Below are 18,929 nucleotides of genomic sequence, written 5' to 3'. Positions count from 1 at the left end.
AGAAATCAGGGCTGGTTTCCTTAGAAACAGATGGAACACCAAGTGAGATGACCATTCTGTGGGCTAGCATCCTTACCAGTGTGAAGACTCACCCACCATCGGGTGCAGGGCCCGCCTCCTCCTGGAAGGCCTCCCTGATCAGCACAATGCATGGAGGACCCCCACCCCTCGTGCTCACAGCCTGTGTGGGGAACCCTTCACCCGATTGCACAGGGCCTTGTTCAGCTCTGCCAGTCAGCCCACGGGTGCTGGGATCTGCTGAATAAATGTGATGTCCATGGGTGCTTTTGGGGATGCGCCAGAGCCAGAGGCTTTCCCAGCTCCGTCCAGGCGATGACCTTGGGCAAGTCAAGTCAGGTGGATTAGTTGATATCTCTCTGGGCAACCAAATCCCTGTCTGCCCTTGGCACACTTTGCGCTTCATGGGGTGGGATTTCTGGTTTGTAAGTTTTAGGGGTGACAATGGTGGAAAAGAAGACAAGGTCAGTGGATTTCTGCTCTGGTTGCCCGTCACAAACACATGGCGAGTTTCTGAATGCAGAAATTAGGAATTGGATTCTATTCCTCCAGAATGCCCAGATAGATCACTTTATTTATTGATATATTTATTTGGATGCCAGTCCTGGGGCTTTTGCACTCAATGTCAGGGGCACGAGCGTCTCGTGGCCTTTCCTGCCAGGGCTAGCGTGAACTTCAATGCTCAGATTACAGATGTGAGCTACCAGCTCCACTTTGGTCACTCCACATTTGGTATTTTTTTAACTGGTCATACCACAACACCCCCCACGCTTCACTTTCTCCACACGTGCATTTGATGCTGAGCCCAGGCAAGAAAGCAGTGGGTTCTGTGGTCAGTGGGCAGCTATCCTGAGTGCAGCTGTCCGCCATGCTAGGTACTGTGCCTGGTCACCAGCATCGACTACCACCTGGCTACTGTCATGGATCACATTCTCCAGGAACAGGACCTGGAGACCGAGACTAGAGGGGAACAGCCCTGGAAGAGGGGCAGGGGCGCCACCAGCCCCTAGGGAAATGATCGTGTCCCTTAATAAATACGGGAAGCAACCGGGCCTGAGCAGAACTCTAGGCCCACAGGCACAAGTGTACACAGGCTCGGCACCCCTTCAGGGCGTTAGCAGGTGCATCCACTGCCCTCCCTTTCCCTGCTTCTAATCCCAACCTAGGGCTGGGATGGAAGTCGTTAGCAAGGGTCCAGGCCTCGGTATCCTCGCTTGTCTGCCCTTCTTTGACAAGAGGCAGACTGAGTACTGGGACTCCCCCACCCACCCACAAAATGCCCCCTTGGCTGCTCAGTGCCAGGAGAAGTGGGAATTTCATCACCAGAGGACAGGCACCTTTGGTTGGGGGTGGGGAGAGGACGGGGGGGGGGAGGGGAGAGGGGGTGAGGTTTCTGGGCTGAGTAGTTTTGGCAGTTTTTGAAGGTCACTTCTCCTTCCCCCACCCTGCCTTTCTACCAAAGAATTTAATTAGGCTTCCATAAAGCGGTTAGATTTAGGAGTGGAACATTTTTAGCTCCCCTGCTAGGAGTGTTCATGAATATTAAAAGCTGGGGAAGGAGGAAAAAGGCAGGGGCTGGCCAGCTTGTACCCCATCTTAACGACTCAGGAGGCAGGGCCTGAGGGCCCAGGAGGAGGACTGCAGGATTGCAGGGGTAGGAGGCCCAGGGCAGCTCCCCCTCCCCCCACGGCAGTCCTGGAATGATCCTGCTGGCCTGAGGTCAGAGGCAGGCCTGGAAAAGGCACTGAAGACCCACTTTTGGACATCCTCTCCTGCTTCTGCCATCCTGGGGGTGAAGGACTGCTCCCTGTTGGCCCTGACAAGGCTCAAAGGCTTCCATCGCCGCCTCTTTCAAATGGGAGCATGGCTGGATCACTTCAGAGGGACGTCAAGTTGTCTCCAGACAGTGCCAGTCAGATGGATCTGGACCTGCTCTCAGGGCTTTCGCACATCCCGAGATCCAAGCTGGAGTCTGCTGATGGGGCAGGTGGACGGGCCTGAGCCCGCCGCGGTCAACAGACTCTCCAGTCTGAGGAATGAGGGCAGGTAGGGAATGGCGGGCGGATGCTGCAGGCTGCTGGCTGGACACTGCGGGGCTGCTTCCTCTGCCAGCTGAGGCTTCTTCCATCGGCTTGGCAGTGGATGTGGAGCAGGCCGTGCCTTCCCCTGCATTCCTGCAGTGTATCCTGCAGCCATCGCTCGGATAGGCTCACAGCACAATGGGCTCCACTACCCAGATGGGAAAACCGAGGCTGCGTGAGGTCAGCTCCACGGTGCTGGCACCACTCCTTGTCTGGTTAACTATGGGACGGGATTGTAGTTGCTTCCCCAAAATTAGCATCTGGGGTTCCTGGTTTCTGCTGCCGGATACTCAGAGGCATATTTGAGGGGATGAGGCAAGAGGAAGGGAGTTGGCACATGGTTAGGCTCTGGCTTGGAGCCATACTTCCCAGAAGGCTGCTTCCTCATCCTGGTGGCGTCCCTCTGTCCCCACAGAACCCCAGCCCCATGTCACCTGGCTGAAGCCAGGGCTAGAGCTTGGGTTCAGGACAGCAGAGAACTAGAACAAGGAGTGCTGGCTTTCTCACTGCCATTTGGGAGTTCAGCTCTTCCCCGGGCAGGAAGCCCCTGTCCTTCCACTGAGGCAGAGATCTGAGCCCTTGAGGGGTGAGTGTCAGAGGTGGGGCTGAGTTGGTTGTGGTCCCGGGAGCCCTGGGGCTATCCAGCTCCATGCTGCCCAGTCCACACGATCCTGTTCCATGCTGTCCAGCTCCACGCTTCACTCAGGAAATGAGCCTGCCAAGGGCAAGGATGTGTTACTCACAGATGCCAAAGAGACTGCTGGGGTCTGTTCTCCATGGCATTGCTTCCTCCCATCTCTGAGCCTCTTGTCTCCTGAGCAAAGGAGGATTAAGCTCATGCCTCCTGATTCTCAGCGCCTGCTCCTTGGAGTCCTTTCCAGGGCAGCTGCCCTCTGGGTGTAGGTTTATGTATCTGAGGGCATGGAAGCTCACCCCATCTGTACTTACAACGCTGTCCTCGGCAGGTAGGGGCTTTGGAAACCCAGGCAAGGGGCTAGCTTTCCGCTCTGGAGTCTGCAAGGAACTGGTGGGGCCGTCTCTCCGGGTGGTACTCGGATCTCCACAGCTCTGGTACGCAGAGAGAAATCAGATCTCCATGGCGCAGATTCGCCCTTTGCCCTGTGCTGGCAAGCTGTGCCACTTCTTCCCCTCCCTGGCCTCCCCCCACTTCTCCTCCCCTCCTCCCTGGCTGGCTCTGGCTCACCAGCAGCACTCCTGGCGATCCATTCGTCTTGCCTATCTGAACGCCTGTGGCACCCGTTCCCAACCTTGTCAGCTTGAAATTAAAGACTTGCTCCATGAGCCAGGTCCTCTCCCGAGACGGAGCTCTTTGATTATCCCCTTGGAGGGAGTGGAGCGGCTGATGCGGTTTCTGCCACGGTGCTCAGATAGTGGAGTGGGGAAGGCGGGGAAGGGGGGAGAAGAGGAGAGGCAGAGGGGCAGAGGAAGCACTCACCTGTACTGGGAACACAGCACCGCAGTGGTGAGGGGCTCAGGGCTCAGGGCGAGGTGCACACCGATCTCCTGTTGGGTGGCGATGGTACCTGAAGGAAGGGTTATGGATGGGGATGCCACAGGAAAAGCCAGAGCAGGCTCAGCCCAGCCCCCCTCTTCCCCTGATTGTCCCATCTCTGCTCTGGGCTTTCTTTTTCCTTTTTTTTAGAAAACACAGTTGGGTCAAGAGGCACCACTTTTCCCCAAGCATCTCAAGGTACATACAGTACCAAAAACAAACACAAAAAAAGGTGTTGAAGCTGTGTGCTTCTGAGGAGTGAAGGACAAGGTCCACTAAGGTTTGGGGTGCTGGGGGTCCTCGAGCTCATTTCACATCCTTTGAAATTTCAGTGTTCACCTTGAAGAGACTGAAAAAATTCTGGAGCGGGAAATGAGTTTAAGGGGTGTGTACACTCATGTCAGTATGAGGGCTTGAACTCAGAGCCTGGGCCTGTCCCTCGACGTCTCCCACTGCAGGCTGCTGTTCCACTTTCACCTCTTTTGTGGCTTTCATGGTTCTTTGGAGATTAAAGTCTCACAGACTTTCCTGCCCAGGCTGAGGTCCTTAGGTCTCAGGCTCCTGAGCAGCTAGGATTCCAGGGATGAGCCGTCAGCTCCAGGGAAATGAAGTCCTTATGAGGACTGCAGCTGCCATATTCTGCAGAACTTGTCCAGACATGCACGCCTGCAAGTTCTTATCCCTGCACACTGAGAATGTTCTGCAGTCCTGACTTAGATGCAGGATTCAGCTCAGTTCTGAAAATTCTAACTCCAGAATAAGTGCCAGAAGGCACTGCACTTGTGTCAGACTTGACTGGGGCAAGGGAAACAGAAAACAGCATTTGGGGGTCAGCATGCGCAGAGAGGTAGGGTGATTGACATAGCTGCACCCAGGAAAGAGAAAGCCACTTGAAACAGATTGATAGAAATCTCTTTTTAAAGCATTTTAATAGCTTACTGAGGCATAATTAACATACAAAAAGTGACATATTTAAAGTGTTCCAACTGATAAGTTTTGACATAAAAGATTTCTCCCTACACAGAAATACAGACACACACCTGTGAGTCCATCACCACAGTCAAGACCAGAAGCTAGGGCATGGCTCTAGAAGGTTCTGCCTCCCTCCCACATGCCCATCCTAGATAAGCAGGGATGTGTTAGCATTTTCTATATGTGCACCCAAGGGATTGTGCAGGCAGAGAGGTTTTCAGACAGAGAGGTTTCCTGTGTCAAAAACCTGCAGTTTTATGGTGCGTATTTGGGACACTCATCTTGGGGAGTTCTTCGCCTCTGCTGCATTATGAGCAACAGTCCCTACAAGCCTCTTCTCAGACCCCCGCCCCCCCGCCCACCCCCCCACCCCCCACCCCAACTGTGTCTCAACTTTCATGCAGAGCAGCTTTGCTCTCTTTCGGTTTCCTTGGCTTCCCCTAATCCATATCCGTAGAAAGTGATCAAGGTAATTTCCTGAACAAAAGACAGTTTCTCCTCTAAGATCAATTCCAGTGCCAGCTGTTCCGTTACATTTTTCTATCCTCTTATGCAGTGTGTGTGTGTGTGTGTGTGTGTGTGTGTGTGTGTGTGTGTGTGTGTGTGTGTATGTGTTCTATGGCTTAGTAGATATGTACATTTGGGAATGTAGCCATGAGTGAGCTGAGGATATTATTATTTTGTGTTTTGGTGCCAGTATTGAGGCTTGAACTCAGGGCCTGGGGTTCTTTTATGTCAACAGTTTGCGCTTTACCACTTGAGCCACAGCTCCATTTCCAGCGTTTTGCTGGCTCATTGGATATAAGGGTATTTAGGACTTTCTTGCTTAGGGTGCCTTTCAACTGAAACCCTCAGATCTCAGCCTCTTGAGTAACTTACAGGTGGGAACCACTAGTGCCCAGCTTTTCAATTTTGTACCAGAACCTGGCTGAGCCAGCTGCTTTCATATATCATCTTACTTAGTCCTCACAGCAAACATGTGACATTGGAAGAAGAAATCACTCTAACAGATGGGAAAGTGAGACTCAAGCTAAATAAGTTGGCCACAGACACACAGCAACTAAGTGGCAGAAGCAAAGCTAAGCCCCGAGTCTTTGGGTTTTAAACTCAATGCTCATTTCTCTGCACTGAGAGAGAAGGGTAGGTTAACTGATAGGATCAGGGATGGGGAGTTAGCTGTCTTCAGGGCCATGTTGAGAGAAACAGTGAAGCACTGTCTGGGGCTCAGCTGGAAGAAGTGACAGGATTGATTAGTGATGTCTGCCATGGGCTTGATTAGTGATGTCTGCTATGGGCCTGGACGTGGAGTGATATCATCTTTGCTGTACATGATGTTCTTCCAGCCTTCCTACAGTGCTCCATGGAGCTGTCTGTCTTCAGACAGATGTTTCAGGCCTGGATCTGAGGTACGAGGGTGCCTCTATTAGCCCTATTGATGGCTTCTCTCTAGCAGGGTTTCAGCCTTGTCCACTGCTTTCACGGTGAGGGGCCGTACAGTTGCTGAGGCTTTGCGTTTTCCTCATAGCCCTTTCTCCATAAGAACTCAGACCCCGGAGACCGTCATCTTGGTCCTGTGTCCCCAGTGTTCATGCCTTCATCTCTTCATCACTCCAGAAACTGCCTCTCGTCCTGCCTCACTCTGTGCGGGCCCCGATCCTCAAGGCAGCAGAGCTGGTCTTTCTCCATGTCCATGGTTTATGCCAACTCCCCCCCTCAGCCCCTCCTGGTCCCTGTTGTCTTCCTGTCCTGCTAAGCATGAACTCTTGGAGCCTCCCGAGTGGCACCTCCTCCCTTCCGGCTGATGCCATTTTCTCCCTCTGCACACACACCCCAGGCATGCCAGCGTCTCTGCAGTGTGAACAATCCAGCTCACCTCAGCAATATCTACTCCAAGGCCACCTGCATGGAGCAGGTTGCCCTGACTCATAACTCTCACCAACCCTCATTTTCTATGTGAGAGTCAGCACAAGGTTACAAAATGCCAAGTCGTAAGTGCCATAGAAGCAGGAGTCGACCTCTCTTCTCTGCTGGTCTAGAATGATGCCAGGCACAGAGGGTACCATGCATTCACGGGAGGCAGACATTCAAAGCACTTCATTATAGGCCTGTCTTTTTATTACAAGTCTCCTCAAACGGTTTAGAAAATCAGAGGGAAATGCAATTAATGAATAGAAAAGATATATTGAGTGACCTTAGGCTAGCCATTTAGTTAGTTTGTATTTCTCTCTCTCTCTCTCTCTCTCTCTCTCTCTCTCTCTCTCTCTCTCTCTCTCTCTCTCTCTCTCTCTCTCTCTCTGAATAGGACATGGTGGGTTTTTTGCACCTATCACAGGACAGGGAAGCCTGCTGGACCCAGAGATTGAATCCCCATTACGTAAATTATCCACAGCGTGCCTGAGGGTAGGAGGCAGGGATTGGTTTTTAACGTCTCGTACTTTGTCCACGACCCCCTGTGTGTTAGCTTTGAGTGGTCCCTAGCAGCGACTGTGCCTCCCTATCCCAGCAGAAAGGGGGACATGGCTGTGGTATCTTCTTGGCCCCAGTGAAAGCCTCTCTCTTGCTCCTTGTTCTGTCCCCAGCTCCATCTGATCCTCCCCTCTCCCTGTGTGAGAGGCTATCTTGAGAATCAAAGGTGCCAGGTGCCAGCTCATCACTGGAACCCTCCCTGGAGTCCCGGGGTTGCAGTGAAGATGCTGGGGTCAGGCCTTGAGGTCTCCCAGGCCCTGCCCCCCCCAGAAGCTGGGTGGAGACACAGTGCCTCTCTCATGAGGGTCATCTCCTCCCCCCTTCTTCTCCCTCTGCCACTCCTCCCCTCCCCTCTTTTTTTTAAGTTATTTTTTTAAGACAAAGTAGATTTCTCCCCTGGCATGCCTCCCTCCCCTCCACCCCACATTTCATGGGGAGCTGGCTTTTTTCTGCCTTCTCCTTGGTGACGCCCCCATCTTTGGGCCACAGTCTAGGGGTGACTGGAGGGGAATGTGGCCGCAGGAAGAGGAGCTTGGAGCTCTCCTTCCTCTCGCTGAGCACTGTTCCCACCTCCCACAGGCCTTGCTCTGCCTGATTGCTGTAGTCCCTGAACCTAGAGGGTGTGGCATGTGGGATGTTAGAGACTAGAGTGTTTCAGGGGACCCCCAGGACAGTCGCGTCTCCCCGCAGTGCACCATTGGCCCATCTTGGCCTGGGTGTCTCCGGCCTCCATGTCCAGCCACTGGACTCTGGTGAGCAGGTCCTGCAGCGTCCAGCAGCGGGAACTCACAGCCCCTCCCATTCCCTGGCTCGCAAGGCGGGCAGGGGCCGCTCCAGTGGGCAGTGGGCTCTGCCAAGCCTGCGTGGCTGTCCTGTGTTCTGAAGCCACTGTGGACCATCTGCTTCCTGTTCGCTGCCGCTTAGACAATGACAGGAGGCAGAGACACAGGAAGTGGGGGTGACCAGGACTCTCCTCATCTCTCAAGGCCAGCCGGGCCGCGGGGCTGAACGTGGCCCGATGGATCCTTGTGATTACAGATGGCACAGACACAAGTCTCTCCCTGGACCCCTTTGAAAACAGGCCAGGTAGCTCCCAGGACAGTGGTGCAGGCGGACATGTTCGCAGGGACTCAGGTGCTGTGACAATGTGTTGAGAACAAACTTGTTGGCGGCCTGGCTGCTCCTTCGGAAGGGCGAAGGGCTGGCGAGACAGCAGGATGGGGGACAGGCCTGAGCAAGGGTAAACAATGATTGGTTGGAACAGCCAGGAAGGCAAAGCAAGCCAACTGAGTAAATAAGGAGACAGATGCTGAGCCAGGTGCCAGGGGAGTCCCCCGGGCACGGGGGTCCTGTGCTATATGAAGGTGGCACTTGATAGACTAGCACAGGTGTGGGAGCATGGAGGGACAGTCTTTCTGCCATGAGACAGGGAGATGCGATCTCTAGCATTTCTCCTCTTCCTTCTCTGGACTTTCAGTTCCTTGTCCTGAAAGATCCCTGAAGCAGAAATGGACCAGAAGCTGGCAGGGGCTCTAATGCGAGCTGACCCTGACCCCACCAGCACAAGGCAGAGGACAGAAAAGGCAGACCTGGAGGCAACGACAACCGATCAGGCAGCCTGGCAAATAAGAACAAAACGTGTGGTCTAAACACCACCCCCTGGGCTCTACCACAGGAGGAGTGGTGGTGTGACGCCCCACCTGGTGGAGTCCAGGTGTGGGCAGCCCCGAGGCACCTGTGAGTGTGAGCTCTCTTTGCATGGCGTGATGGCCTCATACCCTCCCTCGGTGCCCAGCAAGAAGCAGGAGAGACCAGAGCAGAGGGCACAGCCCCTCCTTAGGACTGCCCCGTGTGGTCTGCAAGAGGGAAGGGCCCTCGGGTCTCTCCAGGGACCTCTCCAGGGCTGACAGCGGGGTGTCAGCAGACAGACGTCCGTCCGTGTATTGTTGGCCTTCTGGAGAAGGGACATCCATCTTGTAGTCCTGATAGTTCATTTGTATCCATTTGGTGTCCTGCCCAGATGTGGGCTTTATCTTTATCATGGAGGGAGAGAGACACCTTCTGCAGACATCTGGGGGATAATTTCACCTTTCCCCTGGCTTACTCCAAAGCTGGAGCTGTGGCCGAGGTCTCTGGCAAACACTCCAGGCTCAGGTGGGCCCTTGTTCTTCCCTGAGAGGAGTCTGGCTGAAGGGCTCTGGCTTCAGTGCTTTTCTCACACCAAGACCAGAAAACCCCAGCCAAGCCAGGACCTGTCCAGCCCTCAGCAAGGGGCCCTATATAGGAGGTTCTGGAACCATCCATGTCTGCTATGGTTTGGATAAATGTCATCCTAATCAAGTTCTCCTTTAACTCTTCCTTTCCCCCTCCACTCCTCAAGCTCGGTGGAAAAGGCCAACGTCTGGCACTGAGCAGTCCCTAGCTGCAGGCTCAACCCCAAATGGTGCCCACCTCAGGGAGCCTGTGGATTTCTGGAGTCTGGGTTAGAGCATCTGGACTTTGGCTCCGGGCTCACATAGGAGTTCTTTTGGTCTGCAGCGTGCCTTGGCCGGTCAGGACCTGTCGGAGGAGCCAACCGCCCAGGAGATTCCATTCCCGTGCGCTTACCCACTTTCCCAGGGACTCAGCAGCTGAGCGAGACCTGGCCTGCTCCTGAGAGTCAGGTAAACACAGAAAGACTGTCTGTGGAAAGAGTGATTCGAGCTCAAGGGAGAAGAGATTTGGCTCTGCCTTGACTTAGAACAGGGTGAGGGGTCTGCCAGAGAGGGCCTCCCAGGTGGGATCACATTGGAGCTGGGCTTTGAAGGATGGGTAGGAGTTTTCCAGATGCAAACTAGAGTGAGAGGTGAGAAAGAGCTCATTGGTCAGGGAGAAGAGCCTGAGCGAGTGTATGGGAGGTGAAAGGAGATCGTGCAGTGTTCCTGTGCCCCTGGGGTATAAAGCGTATGGTTCGGAACCATCAGGCTGGGGCCACACTCTACCACTTGAGCCACCTCGCCATATCTGGCTTTTTGGTGTTTAATTAGAGATGAGAGTTTTCGAATAATTTTCAGAATAAGCTGTTTAGGCAATCAACAGGCAGAGGCCGGGCTGCGCCTCCCGCTCCCCTCCTCATCACTTCCCTGCCAGGGCCACCACGCACACTCGCCCCTCACTCCTCCAGAAAAGGCTGGTGGAGCTGCTCTACCCAGTTAAGACCCAACCCAGGGCCTCCACCTCCAGGTCTCGCTGGCCCAGGAGGGAGACAGCTATAACAAGAGAGGAAATTACAGATAAGAGTGGAGAAATGGCCACAGCAAGATGAAGGGAAGGCAGGAGCCGGCAGAAAACAAACCAAGGTGTCAAGACAGAATCAATAACGATCACGGCGAAGAGAAGAAGATGGGATTCATTACTGAGAGTAAAACAGACATTACCACGTGCCCACGCGGCTCACTGCGCAGGCCGGCAGACTTGCAGCTCAACTTGGCAAGTGCTGACAGTGGAAATACTTGACAGGGGGAGAAGGGGGAGGGAAGGAAGGAGAGAGAGAGGCAGAGAAGAAGGGTCAGGTGGGTCCCTGCATCCAGCATGGGCCTGCTGCAGACCCGTGAGCTTGCTGCGTCCCCGTGGCTCTTCAGTCAGTGTCACCCTTGTATTTCTGTTGGCGTGCACACTTTCCTCTCTGCTGTCTCATTTTTTTCTCTGTTTCCTCTGTCGTTCTGTGGTTTCCACAGGTCCAGATCTACCCCTGCCTCCTCCTGTCTGTGGTGCCCGAATGCCTGGCTACAGTGAAGGAGGTGAGCTGTGCTGGTCTCCCTGCCTCGTCCCCACCCCCAGGTCCAGGGATCCCTCTCCCACTAATCTCACGGGAGCTGGTGAAGCAGGCAGGACCAGCCAGGCAGCACAGGTGGTGGGCATGGAAGCCCAGGACTCATCAGAGAATGTCCAGGAAAAGGGGCTTTTTGTCAGTCACGAGCCTGAAGTCAGCCTGAGAGAAGCAAGGGGCCATTTAGTAAAACCAACCAAACTCCTGGTAAAACTGTCAACCGCAGGGCTGATGTGGGCTCAGGCCTATCATCGCAGCTACTTGGGAAGTAGAGATGGGAAGGTTCGAGGCCAGCCAGGGACAAAATGTTCTTGAGATTTCTATCTCACAAAAAACAAGCCGGGCATGCTGGCAAGTGCCTCCAACCCCAGCTCCCGAAGCACTGGTCTGAGGATTACCGTCTGAGGCCAGCGGGGGAAGCAAGGCTCTCCTTGAAAAGAAGCTGAAGCCAAAAGGGCTGGAAGTGTGGTCCAAGGAGCGGAGTACCTGCCTAGCAAGGCCCCGAGTTCAAACCCCAGTACTGCCCAAACGAACATCATGACAAAACTCCCCCCCCCCCGCAGTAACTAGTCAAGCATACCAGCTGTGCCCCACAATCTGGGTGCATCAGGGTACCCCTTAAGTCCTCACAAAGATGCTCAAGCCTAGTCCTCATTAGAAAGCTGCCCCAATAGCCCACGGCCAGAAAAGCCTCTTCCGTCCTGGTCCCAGCCTCCTTCCCCATTGGGCAAGAATTTCTGTCTTGCTCAACACCCTCTCAGTGCATTGTGGGTACCCCCACAGCTCTCTGTTAAACAAGCCAACTCATTTCCATGTGGGTTATAAATTTCAGTGAGCCACAGGATAGTTTTGCAAGCTAGAATCTGATTTTCAGAATTCATTATTTCCTTTTACTTAAAAAAAATTCTAACTCACACCCAACCTCTTACTCCTATCTGCACTGTTTATAATAATTAGAAATCACCTGAATATTCAGTAACTGATTAGATGGAAATACCACAGCATTACAAAAGAGCATATCTGATGAGAATCTGTTTTAGACAGTTAATCGATAGCATACAGACACTATTGCTCATTATTTGGCAAAGTTTACCTTTCCAGAAACATGAATATGGACATTAGTGCTGCCAGGTGAAACAAGCGATTCTGGAATCAAAGATTTGAGAGAACAACAAAGTTATCAGATTTCTTAACTGCAGATGCCTCCAGAGCCATAAATTCATTTACAGGGAATATTATAATAAATATCAATTACAGTGGATATTAAGAAGCTCTCAGAAGATGGTAGACTATAAAACACTAAAAATTTGACCAGGTTTTGTGACCAATAATGTTCTCGACTTACAGCTTAAGGGGCTTACAGTTCTGGAATTTTCTTTGGGCAGTCATAAAAGGCACACACACACACACACACACACACACACACACTCAGAAAAATGTAGATGCACACATATCAAGATGTTCTTGGTGGCTTTATCAAAATGAGTGGGTTTATCGTTCCTTTTGCTAATCTACTTTCTATAATGTGCATTTTTATAATATGACCTAAAAAGTATAAATAAGCACAACAAAAACTATAAAAGAAATAAGCAAGAAAAAAAGATCTGAAAAATGTTCCATTTGAAACCTTCCTTCTCTTTCCTTACAAAACATTTCTAATTTGTTTTCAATTCGTTCCACTTGGCCCTTTTTTTTCCTTTTTATTATTAGTTTTTGGCAATTTCTAAGAATGATTTCCATTTTGGAAATTGGTTGAACACTGATTTGATGGATATTTCCAATCATCAGATTTTAAAAGAAGATTATCTGTTTATCATCTTGACCAAATCATCATAGGTGGATCAGACTGAGCAGGCAGATGGGAGGAAAGGGAGAGAGGGAGGGAGAGAGTGAGGAGCAGACACCAGAGAGGTGGGAAGGAGATGCGGGGTGAGGGAGGAGAGAGGCAGACAGGGGCGCAGGATAAATGAGGAGAGGGATGGGAAACAAGGTCCTGGTGCCCAGTGGCAGGTCACTTGCTGGGCAGAGATGACAGCCCAGAGGAGCATGGGTAACCAATAGTTTCCCAGCATTTCTCTCTCCTTATCCTTTCTGGGAGCTACTGGTAGTACTGTTTTTAGAGACTTTTCCAATTCGACCAAAATAGATTAAAAACAAGAAAGGAATGGTCTTCGTGCACCTTCCATCACGGGAGGGGTGCCTGCTGCTGCCCACGGCTGGGTGGAACTTTATCACTCTGGTTTAGCATGGTGGAGCTCACGCAGGTCTTTTGTGGGAATCTGTGAAAATGCCTTTGGCGGTCCCTGCCAGCCTGCAGGGACTGGTCAGAGGCCAGTGCCCCGCCTCCCGCCCCTGCCTTTGGCATCATGTCTGGCCACTCCTGGCAGAGAGGATGAGCGGTCATCGGCTAATCCCAGATTGACATTTCATGCTTCTGATGCTTTGCTGAGGGTCCGCATGCAGCCTGGAGGAGGTGGACAGGAGGGGCCCGCTCAGCGCTGTGCCTCAGTTTAGCTCCCATGAAGAAGGGGGTGATGGTAAGACTGAAAGCTGCAGCATCTCCTCTGAGGTGATTCTCTCTGCCCAGGGCCCCGGCAGGACATAAGCCACCCAGAATCTCGCAGGCTGGCGTAAAGAGGAGCAGGGCTGAGCAAGAGAGCCCTGCTTGACTCAGCCTGGCTGCCCACAACACAAGCCCACTGCGCCTGACCCTTCTGAGGTCACAGCCCAAGAGGAATGGCAGTTGTTAAATAAATGCATAACGAAACGTAACAGGCTGCTCAGAGGATAACGGGCTCGGTGAAAAGCTCGGCTTCAGGGGCCCTCTCTAGCACCTCTGCCACAAACCTCAGACCCTTCCTGCTGAGACACCAAGGACAATGGAGCCTTCCTCCAGCTCCAGGACATAGCACGGGACACCACGCCACCTTCCTGTCCTGCCTGGAGGGGCTCTGCACAGCCGCCTGTGACAGATGGCTGTGCTTTGAGTGACTACTTCAATTTTAACTCTTTTCGATAATCCTGCCCTGGAAAGCCACATACTTTAAAACTGTCCCTGGATCATAGATCAGCCCAAAGAGAGCTGGCCCAGCTCAGTTAATAACCTCTGGAAACACCATCCATCACGGTGGGCCCCTCCTCGGGGCGCTCGGCTCGGCTCCTGGCAGAGATGAATGGGTGGGCTACTACTCTTGGCAGTGCCCTGTGCACTGTTCGTGCCTTACCGCCTCCTCTTCCTCCCCCTTGTACCTGAACTTGGACCTTCTTCAGCCAAGTACCTGTGGGCTGGAAGCAGGAGTTCCCCGGGCAGGCCAGGGTGGCTGGCATTTAGAAAGAAGTGAGCATCTCACCTTGCTAGTCTTGAGGGAGTCTTGTCCTTCCTGACCTCCTGTGGGATAAGCTGGGGTTGTGGGCTGAGTCAAGAGATCAAAAGGGCCCCCACTATCTCAATTCCCATGCAGGAGCCCCTGGGGTCTGCACCCCACCCTCTAGGCCCCAGCTCCCTTCAGGGCCATGTGCTATGGCCAGTTTTGCACAGTTCAGTTCTGTGGAGACTGGGCCAGCACCCTCCCTGATGGAGACAGCATACAGCCTGTGCCTTCCTCCTTCCTGCTGTCATGCACACGCAGCCCTGCTAAGCATGCTGTGCCATTCCCACAATTGTCTCCCCAGCCCAAACCCTTGGTCGCTCGCCTACCACCACCTGTGAATTTCAATCTTTCTCATCACACACACACACACACACACACACACACACACGTACGCACGCACACACGCACTCAATTCCTTTTCTGTGTTCTCTACCTAGGCCACACTCCATTCATCCTGCAAGTTCCAGTTGAAACCTGATCTCCTCCATGCAGTCCTCTTGACTATGGTAACCCAGTCCCCACTTCTGGACCTCTGCTGATGTGCACATGGCTGCCTTGCCCTTGGGGACTTGGTATGGGCAGATTTCTCTCGCCAGCTTTGTGTTTGACTTGGAAGGCTTTTGCTTCTTTATGTTCAGGGTAGGCCTCCCTTACTTCTGTAGAGCTATTTTCACACGCTCTCTCCCAAGTATTGAAGCCACTCCCCCAGGGCTCCTCGGCTCTCAAGAGGGTGAGGGGGGCAGGTAAAGGCCAGCAAACAGGGGCCGTGCTGTCCTCTCTGTGCTGTGATCTTAGCACCTCACGCTGCGTCTGGCGCAGAATGGACAAAAGCTTCAGGCTGAGTGGATGGCTTTACCTCTTCAGCAATACTCTCTTATTCCACAACCTACTCCACGTCTCGCTTCCCAGCAACATCCATGACAAGTGCTTGGGTAAAGTGGATGAAGTCTCACTGCCCTCTTGAGGGGGGGTCCCCGCTCTAGATTGTGGGATGTGTCACTTGGACTTGGCTAATCGGCCCCCAGAGTAGATGTATGCCCCATTTTCTTTACCTCATCACAAACTATTGGATGTTTGGGTCATTTCCGCAGCCTGGCTATAGGGAATAGTGTTGTCTGGAATATTATTCAGCCTTTAAAAAAAAAATAACAACAACAACAAAAAGGGACAGGGGCTGGGAACGTGGCCTAGTGGTAGAGTGCTCACCTAGCATGCATGAGGCCCTGGTACCACATAAATAAAGCTAAAATTTAAAAAATAGAAGAAGGGCATCTTGCTATATGTGGCAAAATGGCAGGACTCTGTAAGCGTGGTACTAGGGAATGAGCCAGTCTCAGGAGGACAGATGTCCCGTGGTCTTCCCCTATGAGGCAGAGAACGGTCAGACACACAGGAGCAGGAAGTGGAACGGGGTCTGCCAGGGGGCTGGAGGAAAGGGGGAGTTGATGTCCAGTGGGAACAGACTCGATCGCACAAGCGAAAGCCTCCTGAGATCGTTGTACAATTCTGCGCTCATCAGGCAGTGCTACACATGGACGTCTTGTTGAGGGTAAATCTGCTTTGTGAGAGCTTTTCTCCATAACTAAAAAAATTAGTGTGTAAAGGAATCAAAACACACGTCTGTTGTTCTTTTTTTAAATCTATCCCTCAGCCCCATGGCACATCCATTGTCCCCTCCTGCCTCAGGGCCTCTCTCTCCCTGTGTGTTCAGCTCAGGATCACCCCATGATGGCTGCTCTGAGTTCTGAGAAGCCTCGAGCTCGGGCTTGGGAGATGTGCGGGATTCTTGGCTCTGCTCCTTATTGACCCAAACTCCTTTCACCGACTTTCCCTATCTTTGAAAGTGGGGTGCATGGAGATAGCCACTCCGACTCCTTCACTTTCCAGGACACTGGGAACTGCTTTATGAACACAGGTCGATCTTTTCATTCCAGCCAAGTTTCTGTCCATCTGGTGGACACTGGGGTCAGGAACACTGGACTCTCTTTGAATGAGAAGCAGTCCCAGGCAGGCTGGGCTTCCGTGAGGACTAGATCAGCTACCAGCAACCCAAATAGCAGCAGCCTCTTCCCATGGGAGATCACGCAGCTCCGGTGAGAACCTCTGGAGGCAGCTGGGGAGGCTGGCAGGGGGCGCGGCCCACTCACTGCTCAGGGTGCCGCTTGGCCTTCCCTGTCCAAGAGGGCTGCCCTGGCTTCTGAGGCAGGAGGCCCGGGTCGTCCGTCACTGGTTTCTAAACTCTCCATCCTGGTGCTTAGGCGTCCATGTTCCACGCGAGGCTTCCTGAAGACAGGAAAGGGCCAGGCTAGTTAGATTTTAAGGAAGGTTCTGGAAGCTCTCACACTAACTAGCTTACCCAGCAGTTGGTAGAACTAATGCCCCACGCCCGCTCTGTCCGGGAGGGCAGTGGGCCACACTTAGGGCCATGTGCCCACAGCAGTGTGATTGCTTTGCCTGGGGGTGGGGGAGCCCTGGGAAAAGAATCACATCATCCTGTGAGGGAGGGGCCAGGGGACACAGGCTGGCCCAAACCCTCACGTCAAACTGTTGGATCCTGGTGCCCATTATTTCTTGTTTCTTTGGGCCAAAGACCCAAAGAGGAGGTGACAGTTCTGATACTTGGTGTTTACAACGTCGGGTCCTCTTTCCTCTTTCCCAGGTGGCTAAGCTGCCACCTAAATGCTCCAAGTTGCAGAACAAAGAGTTCAGAAATGGGCAAGTTCACTGGTTTCCTGCCGTAGGCACAACGGTGGCCAAAGCTGTGCTTCCCAACAAAGGGAGAAGGGATCACAGATGGTGAATGCTGCTGGCATATCTGCATCTGCCTGTCATGTATTAAGAGCAACGACGCCATCTCAGTCCTGAGCGATGCGTCGCAGAGCAACTGCCTTGAAGGACTGAACCAAGTGCTTCCCACACGCCGTTGTCCCTATGTTACAGATGCACAAACAGAACCCCAGTCATTGTTAACCTCGAGAAGTCACACAGCTGCTCTCTTACCCTGTGCGAGCTCTTGCCCTGCCCGCCTGGGTGGTTCTTCCCATTTACGCGTCTCTTTCCATCTATGGAATATTTATCATTTATTTTCTAAAACGAAACTCAGCTGTCACCTTCCAGAGGCTGTGAATAACACCTGCCCTCCCCCCATCACTGTTCCTTCTGTTCCTTGTGTTACAGGGTCATTATGAATGAACTGCTTACTCTGAAAAGGCAGGGACCATTTCCAAGCCTTCAATATACCCCATCACCCACCACAGCACACAGTAGGTGCTTAGTAAACGGGTGAGTGCCTGAATGGCCATTGAATTAGTCCCTTTTCTGTTACGGAAACAAAAACATCAGAGCAATCAGCTGATAAAGAGGAAAGGTTGGCCCTGACTCACAGCTTTGGGGTGTTCCAAGGCCTACCGGCCCCCTTTCCCTAGTGCCTGGGGTTGTGGGGGCCCAGCACCTCATAGCCAGAGTCAGCTTCATGGTGGAGGCCGATTGTCCTTCTGACTGGAATGGAATGGAAAGGCAGAGAGGAAGAGACCGGTGTCCTGCATCCCCTCGGGGCCATGTCCCTACCAGCCCCCTCTTGGAGGTTCCGCCACCACTGGGCAGGGGCCTCAGCTGCAGCACAGGGGCCTTTGGGGGCATTTCAGCTTTGACCATCGCGTCCTCTACCCCAGGTTTCTGAAGCAGCATAGATGTCACACAGCCTGGCTTTTTGCCCCCTACCTGTGCTCATAAGTTGTCACACCATGGGTCCTGGTTTTCCCCAGGAAATTGTGGTCACTGTAAGTAGTTCCCATCCTCAGGTCTTTGGACCCCCAGGGAAAGCAGTAATAAGACGCCCAGGGCTTCTGAGCATGTCTGAAATAGCCAAAATGTCATCTGCACTGGGCTGTACTTAAGCAAGGCTAAAACACCGGCTTCCTCTGCCGTGCAGCTGGGATCTTGTCAAATCGGCAGCCCACTAACAGCCCTTATCTCTGGTTCCTCGGAGCTAAGATTGGCTGGAGATGAAGTCATAGGAATCCCTGTGGGGCTGTGGAAGGAGAAACAATGAACGAGTCCTGGGAAGTAAAGAGCTGGGCACGCTGCGGCTGGGGATGGAGGTCTGGGCTCAGAGGTGAGGAGATTTGAGAGCAAGTAGGGCTAAACTCTCCATGCTCTAAACTCTCCATGCTCTGGGCCCACCCACCTTGTGCCTGGTTGAAGTGACAACAACCATAACTTTCCTGAGGATCAAGTCAGGTGAAAGCATTTCCCAAACGGCAGAGCACCCAAGGGGCCGTAGGTGTCTGCTCAGCCCTCACAGAACGCAGGCAGAGTAGGAAGAGGGGATATTTAGGGAAGTGACAGGCTGGACCCTGTGGCTGGGACCTGGGGTACAGAGAACAGTGGAGAGGGGCATGGGGTCAAAGGAGGGCTACACTGCCTTTGCTTTATCAAGAAACCTATCAAGGCGGGCACCAGGGGCTCACATCTGTAATGCCAGCTATTTAGAGGCTGACACTGAGAATCACGGATTAAAGCCAGCTTGGGTACGAAAGTTCCTGAGATTCTTTTTTTTTTTCTTTTAACCTGTCCTGGGCATTGAACTCAGGGCCCGAGCACTGTCCTTGGGATTTCTCAAGGCTAGAGCTCTACCACTTGAGCTACTGCACTCTGATTTTTTTTCTAAGTATGTAATACCAAGGAATAGAACTCAGATC

At 52.7% G+C, this 18,929-nt stretch overlaps 1 long non-coding RNA gene across 1 annotated transcript; it reads left to right on the top strand.

The window, feature by feature from the left end:
* Positions 1 to 2,010: 2,010 nt before the first annotated feature.
* LOC150045464 (uncharacterized) lies at positions 2,011 to 14,749 on the top strand. Its single transcript, XR_016532778.1, has 3 exons — positions 2,011 to 2,064; positions 10,767 to 10,829; positions 14,667 to 14,749. It is a non-coding gene; the product is annotated as an uncharacterized LOC150045464 (long non-coding RNA).
* Positions 14,750 to 18,929: the final 4,180 nt, after the last annotated feature.

This window comes from Megascapheus bottae, chromosome 27 (assembly GCF_031878675.1).
Source record: "Megascapheus bottae isolate mThoBot1 chromosome 27, mThoBot2.hap1, whole genome shotgun sequence".
Classification (NCBI taxonomy): Eukaryota; Metazoa; Chordata; class Mammalia; order Rodentia; family Geomyidae; genus Megascapheus; species Megascapheus bottae.
This window is presented reverse-complemented; position numbering and strand designations above follow the sequence as displayed.